Source organism: Falco peregrinus, chromosome 4 (genome assembly GCF_023634155.1).
Source record: "Falco peregrinus isolate bFalPer1 chromosome 4, bFalPer1.pri, whole genome shotgun sequence".
Taxonomy (NCBI): Eukaryota; Metazoa; Chordata; class Aves; order Falconiformes; family Falconidae; genus Falco; species Falco peregrinus.
In genome coordinates this window covers 120,728,467-120,745,276 of record NC_073724.1, presented here as the reverse complement: position 1 = coordinate 120,745,276, position 16,810 = coordinate 120,728,467, and the positions used below count along the sequence as shown (strand labels likewise).

At 51.5% G+C, this 16,810-nt stretch overlaps 1 long non-coding RNA gene across 1 annotated transcript; it reads right to left on the bottom strand.

Moving 5' to 3' along the window:
- Window positions 1-11,130: 11,130 nt before the first annotated feature.
- Window positions 11,131-16,762, bottom strand: LOC106112981 (uncharacterized). Its single transcript, XR_008746891.1, has 3 exons — window positions 16,478-16,762; window positions 13,017-13,135; window positions 11,131-11,892 (listed from the first exon to the last, which is right to left on the bottom strand). It is a non-coding gene; the product is annotated as an uncharacterized LOC106112981 (long non-coding RNA).
- Between the last annotated feature and the right edge of the window lie 48 nt (window positions 16,763-16,810).

Sequence of the window (16,810 nt, the reverse complement as noted above, 5' to 3'; positions counted from 1 at the left end):
AGCATCACCTAGAGCACTGTACCAAACTCATCCTGACTAACCTTTTTAAGACCTCTCTGTGTTTCAATTTTTAGTTGAAATAAATACATATTTACTTGAAAGGCAGAGAGTTATGCTGACAGCCTAGATTCTCTGAAAGCTTCGATGGTCTGCAGGTGTTCCCTTCGTTGGCTTAAAAGTTTATTGGATTCACAAGAATAAAAAATTGCCGATGTAACAGTCTTAGAGGCCTAGGAAGTGATCAAAATCTTAAAACTATACTGAAGAATGAAATAGAAAAGATGGCAGCTACCCCTGAAAGGAGGGTGAGGGACTTGGTTTTTTCTTACAGAGCAATCAGTTGATGCACAAAGCACAAGCATTGCTGGAAGGTCACCCATAAAAGAATCTGCATGAGCTGGAGTACAGGTGATAGATGGCATGAAGGAGGCATGTTGCTCAAGCAGATAGTGGGCTTGGAACAAGCATTGCCACACCACACCTTTGCAGAGATATTAAGATACAAAGTACGTAAGGTTCATTTTGCATCAGCCAGTCATGACGACACCAGACTGAGGCACCAACACTCACCCAGCTCCAGAGAGCTGGAAATGTGCACCTGAGCAACCTTGATGAGAAGAGCTTACCCTAAAACGCCACTGTCTGCAGAAGGGGTGGTTGGAGTTGGGGTTGTCCCCAGGGGCTCCACTGCACAGGTGGGCAGGGGCTACCATGTGTAACATCTCTGCAAAAGGTGGTACTTGTCTCTCAGTGCTGGCCGAGGGTACCACACTGCTCTGCATGGGAGGGTTAGCTGCGCTCCCATCCAGCCTGGGCTTGGCGAAACACTGGTCATTGACAGTCTGCGTGGTCTTCGGTTTGGTTCCCATTAATCTCTGCAGAAAGGGGATTCAGAGGCATGTCTGGGCTGTGGCCAGCAGCATTTTGTGCTCGCTGCTTTGGTGACAGAGCCTGTTTTCAATGAACCGCCAAGACACCAAACAGAGACTGAAAGCCTCTGTGTGCACCAGGCCCCATCAGTAGCAGGAATCAGGGGCTGCTCTGCCTGGAGGAGCCACAGCTGCTCAAGGAGGCCGTTCTACCCACCTAAGCTGCTTGGGCATCTCTGTCCTCCATGTGGGGCAGGGATGCTCAAAGAAGCAGCAAGAGCTGGATGCGAAGGCTGAGAGGAAGGGAAAATCCAGGTTGTGGAGTAAAACAGAGGTGATCCTTTGTGATAAAGTACAATGATGGTATATAAGAGCTAAACTGGTTGCTTTTAGTTATTAGGTCTGCCTAGCTCAGCACATGTGGCTTCCGCTGCTTGAAATATGCTTTGCTCTTTTTAATACTCCTGTGGGGTAGGGAAATAGCTCAGTCAGAGGGGGCATTGGAAGCACAAGAGGTACATGAAGACCCAGCCCTGCAAAGCTGTCGGGTGCCATGGAATATTTCTCCAGTCGCTATGGCCCCATAAATCCACAGTTCAAGGACTCGGGTAGGAAGCAGAGGTGGGGTCAGGAGTCTCCCCACCTGACCTGAACTACTTTTTATAGAGGTCCTAATGTTAAAACCCTGCAGTCAATAAAGAGATCTGGATTACCTTCTGGTGATGCTTTTCTCTTTTCACTGAATGTAGAAGTGTGGCTATCAGATAGGGTGATAATTTGAATTCATCAGTTAACTAATAGAGCTGGAGGGCAGTCACTAGAGCCTGACCCTGGGCTGCTGTAAGTACATAACTACCTTTAGTCTTGAACTCTGGTGCAACATTTTAAAGATTCCTTCATTTAGCCATCTCTGAAGTTGCACTGCTTAAATCCTAAAAAAATCCTAAAAAAAATCCTAAAAAACCCATGCCTAACCTGTTCTTGGTGTCTTATTTGTCTATTAAAAATGTATCTTCAGAGTCAAGTGTAACAAAGCAACAGCAAAGATTTCATTTTCCTATTGCTCTTACACTTAATGACAACAAAAAAAAACCCCTTACATATATCTTTAACCAATATTTCTCAAACTTCACTGTTTTTAAAATGTCATTGTTATGTTTGTCACCCTAACAGCTGAACTTGATTTAGGTGGCATAGAATTGTTTAGGTTGGAAAAGACCTTTAAGAATATCAAGTCCAACCATTAGCCCAGCACTTCCAAGTCCACCACTAAACCATGTCCCTAAGCACCACATCTATAGGTCTTTTAAATACCTTCAGGGATGGTGACTCCATCGCATCCCTGGGCCACCTCTTCCAATGCTTGACAGCCCTTTTGGTGAAGAAATTTTTCCTAGTATCCAACCTAAATCTCCTCTAGTGCAACTTGAGCCCATTTCTTCTTGTCCTTTTGCATTATCTGGGAGAAGAGATCAACCCCCACCTCACTACACCTTCTTTCAGGTAGCTGGAAAAGCAATAAGGTCTCTATTACAGCCATTTTGCTTGCAAATCATGAGCTTTACATTTTGATGCACCTTGGCTCTTTGTCGTTCCAACCCACAGCTGAACACCTCAACACAGCATGTGGTACAAAACCTGCTCCTGCACTGACCTAGCCAGTCACAAGAAATGCGTATTGGGTAGCAGATCTGAGCAGATCTGAAGACCTCTGGGATGCCAAAAAAAAAAAAATCTTCAGAAAAAATGAAATAGCTGCACAGATCATGTTCCCCTTTTTTGCTTTGAGGAAGCCTGGGCAAGTCCCACTAGGATGTGGCTCATCCTCTTGAAATAAAAATAATACCTCGGTCATGCTTGAGCCATTCCCCACAGATGCATGTACTCTTAGCAGCCTTAGTAGGATATTGCATGTATCGACTGTCGTCACCTGTGGTTTAATTAAGCCCTGGAGACAGCTTATTTTATTTCCTGTCTTCTTTCTAGAGAGCAGGGTGACTCTGCATCAAGTCTCTAGGTTGACCCAGTATTTGTCTTTGCCAACTCTTCCCTAAGTGACCTCAACCAAGTCATTTAACTTATCAAATATCTGTTCGCTCATCAGTCCAACATATCTTCCTTCTCCACTCTATAGCACCAGTTCCTGAAGAAAAAGCTGCAGTTGGATCAAACTGAATTCTTCACTGTGCTGTAAGAAATCTGAAGAAGCACAGCAAAACAGTCTTCATTTTGGGAATAGTTGGGTGAAATGCCAAAAAAGTAAAATAAGGCTTTAAATGAATGAATAATTTCTCTGATGTCTACAGAAATTCCTTGAGCAGTTCAGTGAACAAGTAACTGAAAGGACAACTACTCGACAATCTGTTTTGATGGGTTTATCTAAATTATACATATTTTAAATAAATATCTATATAACAAATGTATGACACAAAACTAAGTCTTAACTTATGAACAGAAGTTCTCAAACAGGGGACTACAGCAAATCTAATTTGTCAAGAGACCATTTCCATTTAGGATAAAGAATAAGACATTGAGATAGGAGGTCCACAACTGATGTTTTCACTAAGAGCAGAAGAATGTCAGCAGTGAAATAATCCTTGACAAAATGGTGCAAAACACACAAGTGCAACACAAGCTATGAAGAGGGATAAAATCTTCCTGAGGTCCTTGAGCCAGTGCAGTTGTCTCATCACAGCTGGCTCTGAGGAGTTTTCATCATCTTGATCCTGTCTCCATTCTCCTGCAATGAGCCCATGGGGAACCAATACTCATGGTCACATCTGTGGGGAGCTGCTTGCTTCGCTGCTTCCAGCCATCCTGCATTATATCATTCCTCTGACTTTGTATATATGGATAAGCTCTCTCAATGCCTCCTATAACCAAGAGGTCTGTTGCTTTTCTTTCCTGTATTGCTGCTGGATGCCTTCCAATTTGTCCTAGAGACACTGAGCAAAATTTTTTAGGTTTTGAGCCTCATCTTTGTCTCCTAGCATGTCTGTTATAGTTTGATAGTCTTCACATGCAGCCAGTTGGTCAGCCATACCACTGATTTGCAAGATGAGTTGTTAATTGGCACTCTTCAGAGTATTGTTTTTGTATTCTAGCAGTCAAAGACTCTCTTCCCTTTGTTGCAGCGTGTCTTTAATGTTCTTTCTTCTGCAACTCTTCCACCAACGTCTTGTAAAGGCCCATCTTGGCTTGCCAGCCATGGTTCAGAATTTGCCTGTCTTTGATTTCTTCCTTCAGCTACTAATTTCTTATGCTGAGGCTGGTGACCAAATCTCTGAGGTTTTGCAATTGCATTGATTTTGCAGTGTTTCATTGAAAGAGGTCAGATCCTGAAACAACATTTGCTGGAGATGTCCATGCTACTGGTGGAGGAAAGGAGTGGGATCTGGAAAGCTGAAGTTTTGGAAAACTGTGGAGGAAGGGGGCAGGGGGTGGTGGGGAAGTTGCATTTTGATCGCTTCGGTTATTCAGAATCTGATGCTTAGTGTTACTGCATTTGACCACCTGTCCTGCTTCTAGTGAACATTGCTCTTTATCAGAAGGACCGTTTTTAGTGCACCATTACTCACACAGATTAAAGTGCCTATGAAAATTGTATGTTGTACACTTTGGGCACATCCCTTTGGCTGTGGAGGGACAGAAATCTACAATACAAGATCTCGGTAAACTGTAAAGCATATGGCTTGAGTCCAAGCAAACCAGGCTGCAATCATGTTCAGATCTAGTTAAAAATAAATCAGCCATGAGAAATTTCTCCTAGTAAGTCCACATCTTCCCGGAACTATTTCACCTCATTTCTTTCCTTTTAGGAAGAATATGGCTAAGACCCTTTTAACTAAGAAGCCTGGATTGAGCCAAGAGCCTGTTAAGAAATATAAAAATAGCACAATAAAGCCTGGTTTTCTTAGTTTTTCCCCACCTTCACTTCAAGCAGTGCACTCCCAGGGCCCCAGTTTCTAGAAGAAATTACAAATAATGGAGGAGATCTATGCTTTTCAGAGACACCATGCTCTCTCCTCTTTTTCATTAATTAAGGCATTCCAGGAGTTATTACAGGAGGTGTTAGCAATGGTATCAAAGATCTTCATAGTAACTAAATCCACCCCCTCCATTTTTTAACTGTTGAAGCCTGATGCAGAACACAGGAAAGCTAATAAAAAGCCTTTTACTCACTACAGCAGACTCAGGGCCAAGCCCTCTTTTAACCCCTGATGTGAATGGCATGCACAAGCTGTCATCAAAAAAACTGTGTCTAAAACTGCAGAACGGCTCTGAATCAACTTTTACTTTCATAATGACACAAGGGAAGAAAAAAAGCTGCCTTTATGCACATGAATAGATGCATCTTCAGGCCACGTGAAAATAAATGATGGTGAACCCTTGGAGTTGCCTTCACTCCTCTGCACCAGGCCCATCAATCAACATGCTTAAACAGGCACACACTGCCCCACATCCATAATGCCTTTGGCATCTCAACGGCCCTCTTTTAGTGGAAGTTGCTCAGCTTCCATGCAATGAGAGCAGCATGGATACCTCCAAAGTAGGAAATATCTGTCTCCCGCTGAACCTGATGGGACATGGGTGTCCAGTGCCCCAGGGGGCTGTTGTTCTGCTTTGTTTGCTCAGGGTTGCCCAGCAAGTCAGTGGCAGAACATGGATTTTGATGTACATCTCCCATAGTCTGTGCCAGGGCTTCTGCAGGCTCAATTCTTTCAGCTCTTGTAGTCTGCTACTTGCATGCAGACACGAGCTTGCTTGGTTACAATCCCTTGCATTGTCTGCAATTCCTTGGCCAAAGGGAATTGAAATAGTCTTTGCCTGACTCCAATGCAAAACCACAGGCTGGCTGGGAGAGCTGGAAAAGACATCACTAGACAGGCAGAGACATTTTAGCCTGATAAAGAGAAATATGACTGCCCTGGTTTCAACTGGGATAGAATTAATTTTTTTCTTAGTAGCTGGTGCAGTGCTGTGTCTTGGATTTTGTATGAGAACAACGTTGATAGCACACTGGTGGTTTTGGTTGTTGCTGGGTGATGTTCGTACTAAGTCAGGGACTTTTCAGTTTCTGGGGCCCTGCGGGTGAGAGGGATGGAGGGACACAGCCAAGACAGCTGACCCAAACTGGCCAAAGGGATGTTCCAGACCATACGGCGTCATGCTGAGTAGATATAAGCTGGGGGAAGAAGAAGGAAGGGGGGGGACGACATTTGGAGTGATGGTGTTTGTCTTCCCAAGTCCCCGTTACACATGATGGAGCCCTGCTGCCCTGGGGATGGCTGAGCGCCTGCCTGCCCATGGGAAGCAGTGAATGAATTCCTTGGTTTGCTTTGCTTGCACACACAGCTCTTGCTTTACCTATTAAACTGTCTTTATCTCATCCCATGGCTTTTCTCACTTTTACCCTTCCAATTCTCTCCCCCATCCTGACATGGAGAGAGTGAGCAAGTGGCTGTGTGGGGCTTAGTTGCTGGCTGGGGCTAAACCACGACAATGACAGATGCCAGAAGTGATTTAAAGACAGCAATAAAGAAAGCAAAAAAGGAATATTTGGTCATTTTCATAGTGCACAAACTACAGGTCATTTAGTTACATTACCAGGTGGGAAGCTATGAACTGGCTGATATAGGTATTTCTCTGCATGTCATTAATCTGTGAAGTCATTACCAAAAGACATTGTGGATGTCAAAATTTTACATGGGCTCAGGAAAGCAAATGGACAAAATTCATGAAAGAAAAATCCTATAGGGTGTTTTAACTCAAAGATACCATTTCTAGCTCAAGTATACCATTAGCCACAAACTGCCAGGGCAATACACAGTGAAAGCTGTGCTGAGACCCCCCCACAGCGCTGCGTCCAGCTCGGGGGCCCCCAACATCAGAAGGACACGGACCTGTTGGAGCGGGCCCGTCGGAGGCCACGGAGCTGGTCAGAGGGCTGGAGCCCCTCTGCTGCGGGGACAGGCTGGGAGAGCTGGGGCTGTGCAGCCTGGGGAGGAGAAGGCTGCGGGGAGACCTTAGAGCAGCTCCCAGTGCCTGGAGGGGCCGACAGGAAAGCTGGGGAGGGGCTTTGGGCAAGGGCAGGGAGTGGTGGGACAGGGGGGAATGGCTTGAAGCTGAGAGAGGGGAGATTTAGGTTGGACATGAGGAAGAAACCCTTCCCCGTGAGGGCGGCGAGGCGCTGGCCCAGGCTGCCCAGAGCAGCTGTGGGTGCCCCATCCCTGGCAGGGCTCAAGGCCAGGCTGGACGGGGCTGGGAGCAGCCTGGGCTGGGGGGAGGGGGCCCTGCCCCTGGCGGGGGGTGGGACTGGCTGGTCTTGAAGGTCCCTTCCAGCCCAGACTGTTCTGTGGTTCTGTATCTATTTGCACCCTCTATTGGACTAGAAAGAAGTGTAAGCTGAAGCCACATAGCTGTTCCTGGGGCCTAAAAGGCTGAGTTTACAACTCGCCCATGTAATGCCTGCTCCAAACTGGAAGACCCAAGAGTGGGTTGTTTCAGCTGCTGAGCAGCACCAGCCTTCACACTACAGGCAGTATGAATTACTGTAATGTCCTGTTGGGCTGAACTGAATTTGCCTCAGAGAGATGATTTGGCCTTAAACAGCTTTTCTGCCAGAGATAGAGGGGTACAGGGGCTACGGAGAGATATAAACCAGCTGTCTCCACTGCACCCCTCAGAAAGATTGAGTGAGGGGAGTCATCCTATTATGGACCTTTTATTTGAAGGCAGGGTAAACAATACAGATTTATTCAGGTCAGGGGAATACTGAGCAGCTGATCACATGCTAAATATTTATGTCCATCTGGGGGATTCCTCAGAATGGTATTTTTCCACCCATCTGTAATGAAGCTGGCAGCAGATGCTTTCCCGAGCTCATTAATGTAGTGGTAACTATGTCTATAAATCCAGATGTCAGGACTCGCCTGGGCAGCAGACAAGGCTGGATTTGCTTTGGTTGCAGATGAGATTTTTGTCAGTGGGTCAGACGCTTTCCAGCTCTGAACTCGTGAGATTTTGTCCCTTGCTCTCTAACTCCGCTTCACTGGCTGGTGACAATTTGCTTTCTAACTGGGGGCCAAAGAGGAGAGCTGCTGGCTTTGATTGCAAAGTCAACAGTAGATAAAACAGATGATAAAAGGCTCAGGGCATTCCTTCTCTCTTTCTCTGCTCCCTGTTCAGTCTCCAGTACCAGTCAATGATAGAGTATTTCTGTTTCCACTAGGAATATCCCCTCCACCAATCTGGGGTGGTGAACTCCTAGAGAAACACTGATGTTGCCTTGGTCAGCATCCAGCCACTCTTCTCAGACACAGCTGAGAATATGATCAGCACACAACGTATTATACGAAACGCTTTTCTATAGGGTTTTCTTACAATCTCACTCCTTTCCTGTTGTTAGGTGATTTTGATCTCAGCCTGCTCCCTTTTGGTAAGGGACAACAAGTCTTGGCTTGTCACAGAGTGGTTGGGGTTGGAAGGCACCTCTGAAGACCATCTAGCCCAACAAGCAGGCTCTCCTAGAGCAGGTTGCACAGGGTCATGTCCAGGCAGGTTTTGAATGTCTTCAGAGAAGGAGACTCCACAACCTCTCTGGGCAGCCTGTCCCGGTGCTCTGTCACCCTCATAGTAAAGAATTTTTTCCCCATATCCAGATCGAAGTTCCCGTGTTGCAGTTTGTGCCCATTGCCTAACCCTGTCACTGGGCACCACTGAAAAGAGCCTGGCCCCATCCTCTTGATACTTGCCCTTGAGATATTTGTAGGCATTGATAAGATCCCCTCTCAGCCTGCTCTCCAGGCTGAACAGCCCCAGCTCTCTCAGTCTTTCCTCGTCAGGGAGATGCTCCAATCCCCTCAGCATCTTTGTAGCCTCTGCTGTCCCTCTCCAGTAGCTCCCTGTCTCTCTTGAACCGGGGAGCCCAGAACTGGACACAGTACTGCAGATGCGGCTTCACCAGGGCAGAATAGAGGAGGAGGAGAACCTTGCTTGACTTGTCTTTGGTTTAGGTGTTGGCACAGGGGTTTGCTTAAACCTAGGTATGTCATAATCACTTGTGAGGTCTACCATTTCAGTGGAGGTAGGGGATGGAGATCCATGCAGCAGCAAAAGTGCAAGGGTTACTGATGTCTTAGAAACCACAGAAGAAATCACCGTCTGAGAATGGTCATGTAGGAATGAGGGCTTCTTCCCCCAAAAAGGCTGCAGGATCAACAGCCCAACTGAAGTGCATCTACACCAATGCATGCAGCACAGGCAACAAACAGGAGGAGCTGGAAGCCATCATGCAGCAGGAAAACGATGACATAGCTGCCATAAAAGGTGGGATAACTCACACAACTGGAATGCTGCAGCGGATGGCTATAAACTCTTCAGAAGCAACAGGCAAGGCAGGAGAGGCGGTGGGGCAGCCCTGGGCGTTAGGGCGCGTTTTGGCTGTCTAGAGCTTGACGATGGTGACAAGATGGTCAGGTCTCTCTGGGTAAGAATTGGAGGGAAGGCCAACACGGCAGATACCACGGTGGGAGTGTGCTACAGACCGTCCAACCAGGGTGAAGGGGCAGATGAAATACTTCCTAAGCATCTGGGAGAAATCTCATGACTGCGAGCCCTTGTTCTTGTGGGGGACATCAACTGGTCAGGTGTCTGCTGGAAATAGAATCCGGCAGAGAGGAAACGGTGCAGGAGGTTCCTGGGGCGTGTAGGAGAGACCTTCCCGACAGCTGGTGGGGGAGCAGCAAGGGCTGGCACCCGTGGGTCCTGCTGTTTGTGAACAGAGAAGGACTAGCGGTGCCGTGGTGGTTGGAGCCCATCTGGGGCACAGCGATCACAAAATGATAGAGGTTTAGATCCTTGGAGGAGTAAGGAGCGGGGTCAGCAGAACTGCCACCGCGGACTTCTGGAGGGCAGGCTTTGGCCTGTGGAGGGGCCTGGCTGAGAGCCCTCGCGAGGCAGTCCTGACGGGCAAAGGAGCCCGGGAGGGCTGCATGTTCTTCAGGAAGGAAATCCTGAAGGCGCAGGAGCGCGCTGACCCCATGTGCCGAAAGGTGAGCCGGTGGGGAAGACGACCAGCCCGGCTGAACAGAGAGCTCTGGCTGGAGCTCAGGGGAAGAGGAATTTGTGACCTTTGGAAGACCTGCCAGGCAGCTCTGGAGGACTACAGGGATGTCACGAGGTTATGCAGGGAGAAAATGAGGGGCCAAAGCCCAGCTAGAACTTAATCTGGCTATTGCTGTAAAAAACAATAAAACCCATTTCCATGACTACGTTAGCAACAAAAGGAGGGCCAAGGAGAATCTCCATCCTTTATTGGACGTGGGAGGAAACATAGCGACACAGGCTGAGGAAGAGGCTGAGGTACTCGATGCCTTCTTTGCCTCAGCCTTTAACTATCAGACCCCAGTTGTTCTCAGGGTACCCAGCCCCCTCAGCTGGGAGACAGGGACGGGGAGCAGAATGAAGCCCCCATAATCCACAGGGAAATGGTCGGTGACCTGCTACACCACGTAGACACGCACAGGTCTGCGGGGCCGGGTGGGACCCACCCAAGGGCACTGAGGGATCTGGCAGCAGCGCTCACCGAGCCACTTTCCATGATCTCCCAGTAGTGCTGCCTAACTGGGGGGTCCCGGCCGACGGCAGGTCAGCCCGTGCGGTGCCCATCGGCAGGCAGGGCCAGAAGGAGCATCCAGGGAACTACAGGCCTGGCTGACCTCGGTGCTGGGGCAGGTTATGGAGCAGATCGTCCTGAGTGCCAAGGCCAACTGTGTGAGGCCCAACAGGGCTGAGTGCCGGGCCCTGCCCGTGGGTCACACCAGCCCCCCACAGCGCTGCGGGCTGGGGGCAGGGGGCTGGGAACTGCCCGGCGGGGAAGGGCCTGGGGGGGCTGGTCGGCAGCCGGCTGGGCATGAGCCCCCAGTGTGCCCAGGTGGCCACGGCGGCCAGCAGCGCCCTGGCCGGTGTCAGCAGCAGCGTGGCCAGCAGGGCCAGGCAGTGCCCGTCCCCCTGTGCCGGGCCCTGGTGCGGCCGCCCCTCGAGCCCTGGGCTCAGCGTTGGGCCCCTCACCCCCAGGCAGACCCGGAGGGGCTGGAGCGTGTCCAGAGCCGGGCAGGGGCTGGGGAAGGGGCTGCGGCACAGCTCGGGGGGGGGCGGGGGGAGCTGGGGGGGCTCAGCCTGGGGAAAAGGGGGCTCGGGGGGCCCTTCTGGCTCCCTACAGCTGCCTGGCAGGGGGTTGTAGGGAGGTGGGGTCGGTCTCTGCTCCCAAGGAACCAGCGGCAGGACAGGAGGGAACAGCCTCAAGTTGTACCAGGGGAAGTTTAGATTGAGTATTAGGAAAAAAATTGTTCACTGAAAAAGTTGTCAAGCACTGGAACAGGCTGCCCAGGGATGCCATGGTGTCACCATCCCTGGAGATATTTGAAAGAGGTGTAGATGTGGTGCTTAGGGTCATGGTTCAGTTGTGGGCTTGGCAGTGCTGGGTTAACAGTTGGACTTGATGATCTTAAAGGTCTTTTCCAACCTAAACAATTCTGTGATTCTGTGATGCCTGGAAGGCACATAGAGTAATTCACTAACCTGTGAACAAGCAGGGAAAAAGAAAAAGCTGTCTTTTAATATAAATCTTGCCTCTCTCAGCACCACACCCCTTAAAGAACAGCAATTAAGGGAGAAGAAAAAAAAAACAGTTGTAATGTAGAGGTGTTCAAGGAAGAGTGAAAAAGTGCCAGAAAATTGCAAATTTTTTGTGGGTCATCTGTAGGGCACCAGCAGTTTATTTACCCCGGCACATCTGACCATACCCAGTCTGATCTGCCAAAAGGCCAGGCATTAGACCGTTTCTGCCTCTGCTCTGCAAGTAGATATTTAAGAGGCTGGCCACTAAATCTGTCTTGTGATTGACTTTGTGCTCTTCTCCTATGATAAGGAAAAAAAATCCTTATTATGCACAAATCATTGCGGGAGAAATTCCTGGAAGTCCACTTATCCACCCAGAAGATAGCCTTGATTTTTTTTTCTCCTGTAAGAAAATATGATGTGGGATAAATCAAGTAGTGATCTTGCCATCTGATGGATTCTCAGCACATTTCACAGTGCACTTAGGAATAAAAGGAGGGTGTAAGTGTGCATGCTGTTGTTTTGAGCATGTTTTGCTGTTTGATAGTTTGACCTCAGTTTTTATAAGACCAGACAAATAAAACAACTTTAAGAAATGTAAACACTCCATGAAAGAGCATTTAGTTTTTCAAGCAGATGGAAATATTTTGCTATAGTTTTCATGAAGTAATAATAACAATAACAATAATAATAACAATAATAACATCACTACTACTACTAATAATAATAATAGTAGTAATTCAAACCAAAGGTATTCTGGTTAAAATTCTGAAATAAATACCTCTAGCTGTAAAAGCCAAAAGTGATATTCTGATTTCATCGAAAGCTATCCTCCTCTCCCTTCCCCTCCTCTCTCCTCTCCTCTCCTCTTCTCCTATCTCCACTCCTCCCCTCCAATCCCTCCGCTCCTATCTGTTCCCCACCCCTATTCTTTACTCTCCTGTCTTCCCCTCTCTTCAGTTCCCCACCTCTCCCCTCCCCACCCCTCCCCTCTCCTGCCCTTGCCACTCTCCCCAACTCCTCTCCTTAGCTCTCCTCTCCTGCTGTCTCTTCCTCCCCTTTCCCCTCCACACTGCTTCACTCCCACCCCCGACGCAGGCTTCCCCTAAAGTTAGACTGATTAAGGTTATGTCGATTAGTATACTTAGGCTTAGGACATTAAAGTTACTTAGGGTTAGGGAAATTACTGTGTTTAGTGTTAGGGTGGTTAGGGGGAGAAATTCAGATTCCTGAAACCTGGCGAAGATGCTAACCAAGGTAAGTTTAGGCCCTGAAACTCGGTGACGGTTCTAAAAATCAATGAAGGCCTGATGTAGTGAGGCCTGAGCCACAGGCCCCGAGCCAAAGTTGACCTTTAGATGGAGCTGCCAACTGAATGGTATAGATGTTGGAGGAAAAATGCTAGATCAATGCTGCTGTAGGCTGTACACCTCAGCTTTGTCCCCTGTATAGCCTCAGACCACGACTGCAAGCACGGTCGGCAAATAGATGCTAGACAATGAAAGTTTAATATTAGTAAGACTGTACCTGACAGTTCAAAGAAGTTTCTAAGTACACAAGACCCTGACCTCTAGGAGGCTGAGACGGTGGAGATTGTCCATTGTGATTACTCAGAACTGAGATGTGCAGAACCTGAAGTGATCATCCTTGAAAGAAAAAGTAAAATAGCGAAGTGGTCAAGATATAGAACAACTTGTGAAACCGACTGTCAAGATAATGACTAATAAAAGACTTGTTTGAAACCAATAGATTAGGTAATGCTTTGTAGAGACTGTAAATGTAGAGCTGAAAATCTTGTAAGCTTGTCACTCTCTGCGGAGGTGACCCAACGCTGCTGGACCGATTAAAACTGCAAACCTAGAGTAACACATAAGAGTTGGAGTCTCTTCTTTTACAATAGATATATATGTATATTTAGTATCCTGTCATGAGTGAAACAGGCATGATCCTTAGTGATCTATGTACAATCCTCAGCAAAAGATGTAGCTTAGACAAACTATAATCCTGAGAGAAGAGATAGTGCGTCCTTCCTTGCTTAGAGACAGGTGGCCAAGGCTGTGAATCCAGCTGTTTGGCCTTGTTTGGAACCTGGTGAGAAAAATCCAGTAGATAAAGGAAACTCCCTCGCATCCTCCCTGAGCCCTGGCCAGGCTTTGGTGGGACCTGAGAGGAGAGTGAAACCAGATGTTTCTGCATTTGCCATTAGGTGAGCTTGTTTATTCAATAGTACAAAAGCTGGACCCTCTTGCAGCAACTTTGGAGACCTCAGCTATGAGGGGACACCCTGTGTAGGGAGCGGGACCCCTGGGACCGAAACCCCTGTGGCTCGGGACTGGGACAGGGATCCCTGGGACTTGGACACCCACAGCTTGGGATCGGGACTTGGACCCCAGTGGCTCAGGACCAGAATCGGGACCCCCGCGGCTTGGGACCACAACCCCCACAGCTCAAGACCGGGACCCCATGACTCGGGACCAGGACCCCCGCAGCTTGGGACCAGGACCCCTGGGACCAGGACCTTCGCAGCTTGGACCCCCCTGGCTTGGAACCCCTGCAGCTCAGGACCGGGACTCCCAGGACCCCTGCAGCTTGGGGCCTGGACTGTGATGCCCGGGACTTGGACCCCTGCAGCTCGAGACCAGGACCGGGACCCCCGGAACGGGGACCACCATGGCTTAGGACCTGGGCTGGAACCCCCATGGCTTGGGACCGCCACCAGGACGCCCAAGAAGGGAACCCCTGTGGCTCAGGACCAGAACCCCCAGAGCTCAGGACTGCAACTGTGACCAGGACCCCTGGGACTGGGATACCTGGGACCAGGACCCCCGTGGCTCGGGACCAGGACCGGGACCGCCAGGGCTCAGGACCAGTACCGTGACCAGGACCCCTGGGACTGGGACCCCCACGGCAAAGGACCTGGACCGGGACCCCTGGGACTGACCCCGCAGCTCAGGACTGGCACCAGGATCAGGTCCCCCGGGACCGGAACCCCCGCGGCCAGAGACCGGGAACCCCGCGGCGCGTGACGGCACCGCGACCGGAACCCCGGGACCGGGAAACCTGGGACCGGGACCCTCGGGACCGGAACACCCATGGCTCAGGAACAAGCCCGGGACAGGGACCCCCAGGACTTGGACCTCTGCGGCTCGTGACCGGGACCAGAATCGGGATCCCTGGGACCAGGACCCCCGCGGCTCGGGATCGTGGCTGCGACCGGGACCCTGCGACTCGGTACAGGGACCCCCGAGGCTCAGACGGGGACCCCCGGGACCGGGACCCCCGCGGCTCGGACCGAGACTGGGACCTGAACACCCGCGGCCCGAAACGGGACTGGGAACCCCGGGACCGGGAACCCCGGGACCGGGACACCGCAGCTCGGGCCGTGACCGGGAACACCGCGGCTGGGGACCGGAACTAGAACCGGGACACCCGTGGCTCGGGACAGGGACCCCCGGGACCGAAACCCCCGGGGCTCCGAGCCGGGACCAGGACAGGGACCTGGACACCGGGACCGGCACACTCGGAACCGGGACGCCCTGGGCTCGGGACCGGGACCGGGACCGCGACCGGGACCCCCGAGTTCGGAATCCCGCGGCTCGGGAATCCCGCGGCTTGGGACCGGGACCGCCGGGAACGGGACCCCCCGGGCGTGGACCTAGACCGGGACCCCCGGGACCGGGACCCTTGCGACTTGGGACCGGGACAGCGACCGGGACCCCCGGGACCACAAAAGTTGTGCTTCCTGCTTTCTGCGGTGAGATGGGGAACCCCAAACCCCACCCCAACGCTAGCCCGAACCCCAATTCGTAATGCGCATGCGCTTCCGCAACGCCGCCCAGCGGAGTCACAGCATTTCCGCGCGTGCGCCGCCCTTAGTTTTGCCAGTGACTATATCGCGCGTGCGCAGTAGCGTTACCGGCAAACCTACGGGCAGCGCATGCGCGCTCGGCGGGTAAGACCCGGGCTCAAGCGTGGCGTGTCCGAGTGGGCGGGAAATTAAACCGTGGAGGGGTGCAGCTGCCCCGCACCCTGCGGTCCCCAGGTGGGGGCTTGTCGCCAGGGGCGGGGCCGTTGCAGCAGCGAGCACCCGCGGGCTGCGTTTGTCCCGGGGTTGCAACGGCGCGGCAGTTCCGTACTCCCGTGCCAAGCACGCTCTGGCAACGTGCTCGGGGGACGGCAGCGGCGCCTCCTTACCGGGAGGCAGCAGCAGCGGGCGCCGCGGCGCTACCCGCAACAAGGGATCGTGATGCCGTTAACGGCGGCCGGCAGCGCCGACTGGAGAGGCGCCACCGCGCATGCGCGTCGCAGCACCGATTTTTGGCCGCCGGGTCACAGCAGCAGCGCTCCCCCAACCTGGCGGGTGCAATACCCACTTTTGGTCGCCAGGAGGCAGCAGCGCCCCACCAACCCTGTGCCGAGCACCGGCCGGGCGAGCACTGAGCGGGGTCTCAGCCCAGTTTACGCCACCGGACCCCGGGAGTGCTGCTCGCTGCGGCTGCGGGGTGCCCTTCCCCCTGCCCTTTGCCCACTCGCAGCCCGGGCATTCATACTTATTGCCTCCGTATGCAAAAGCACCCACGTGGCTCAAGCTGTTAAATCCTTTCCGTATGATGCATTCCGTTTTGCTGTGGGAACTAGGGGTGCATTTGCTCTGTTTGCATTTGGAAGCATCTGTTAGTAACAGCACCTTTAAATTATTTTTTTAAAAAATAGAAGAGACTTCGCAGGACTGCACTTTTTTAGTAGGAAGAAACGAGTGGTGTAAATATGTGGCTTAGGAAAAGCTCACACTAGGTTTTTCCTTGCATAACTAAGCCATTATGAGCTGTTGCACGATTTAACCTCTTGTGTTCATAGCCGTTCCCTGCGACGGGAAAGTGAGGTGTTACCGGAGTGAAGGGGTGCAGAGTACGCGGCAGGGCTGGAAGGTGGAACAAGTGAGCGGGTCTTTCCCTCCCTCCCCCCCACCTGCCCCCGGCAGCGCGTACCCTCCGGCGAGGATTTGCTTTCCGCTCCGTCGCTGTGCCAGCCGCTCGCAGGGGCAGCTCGGTTGCTCTCGGCAGGGCGTCTGTAAGCAAGTGCAGCGCCTTGCAGGGCGGGGTCAGCGGCGGGCCGGGGGGCTGTGACACCGAGCGGCAGCTGCTCTCGGCCAGCAGCTTCGCCTCGGGACCGAGCCCCCCCAGGCAGCCGCTGTGGGCACAGCCCGCACCCCGCGGGCGGCCCCCGCAGAGCCCCGGGGCCGGCAGGCTGAGGGGAGCCCGCGGCGGCACCGAGCCCCGGCGCGGAACGGCAGCCCAGCCCCTCCTCGGCCGGCTCCGGGC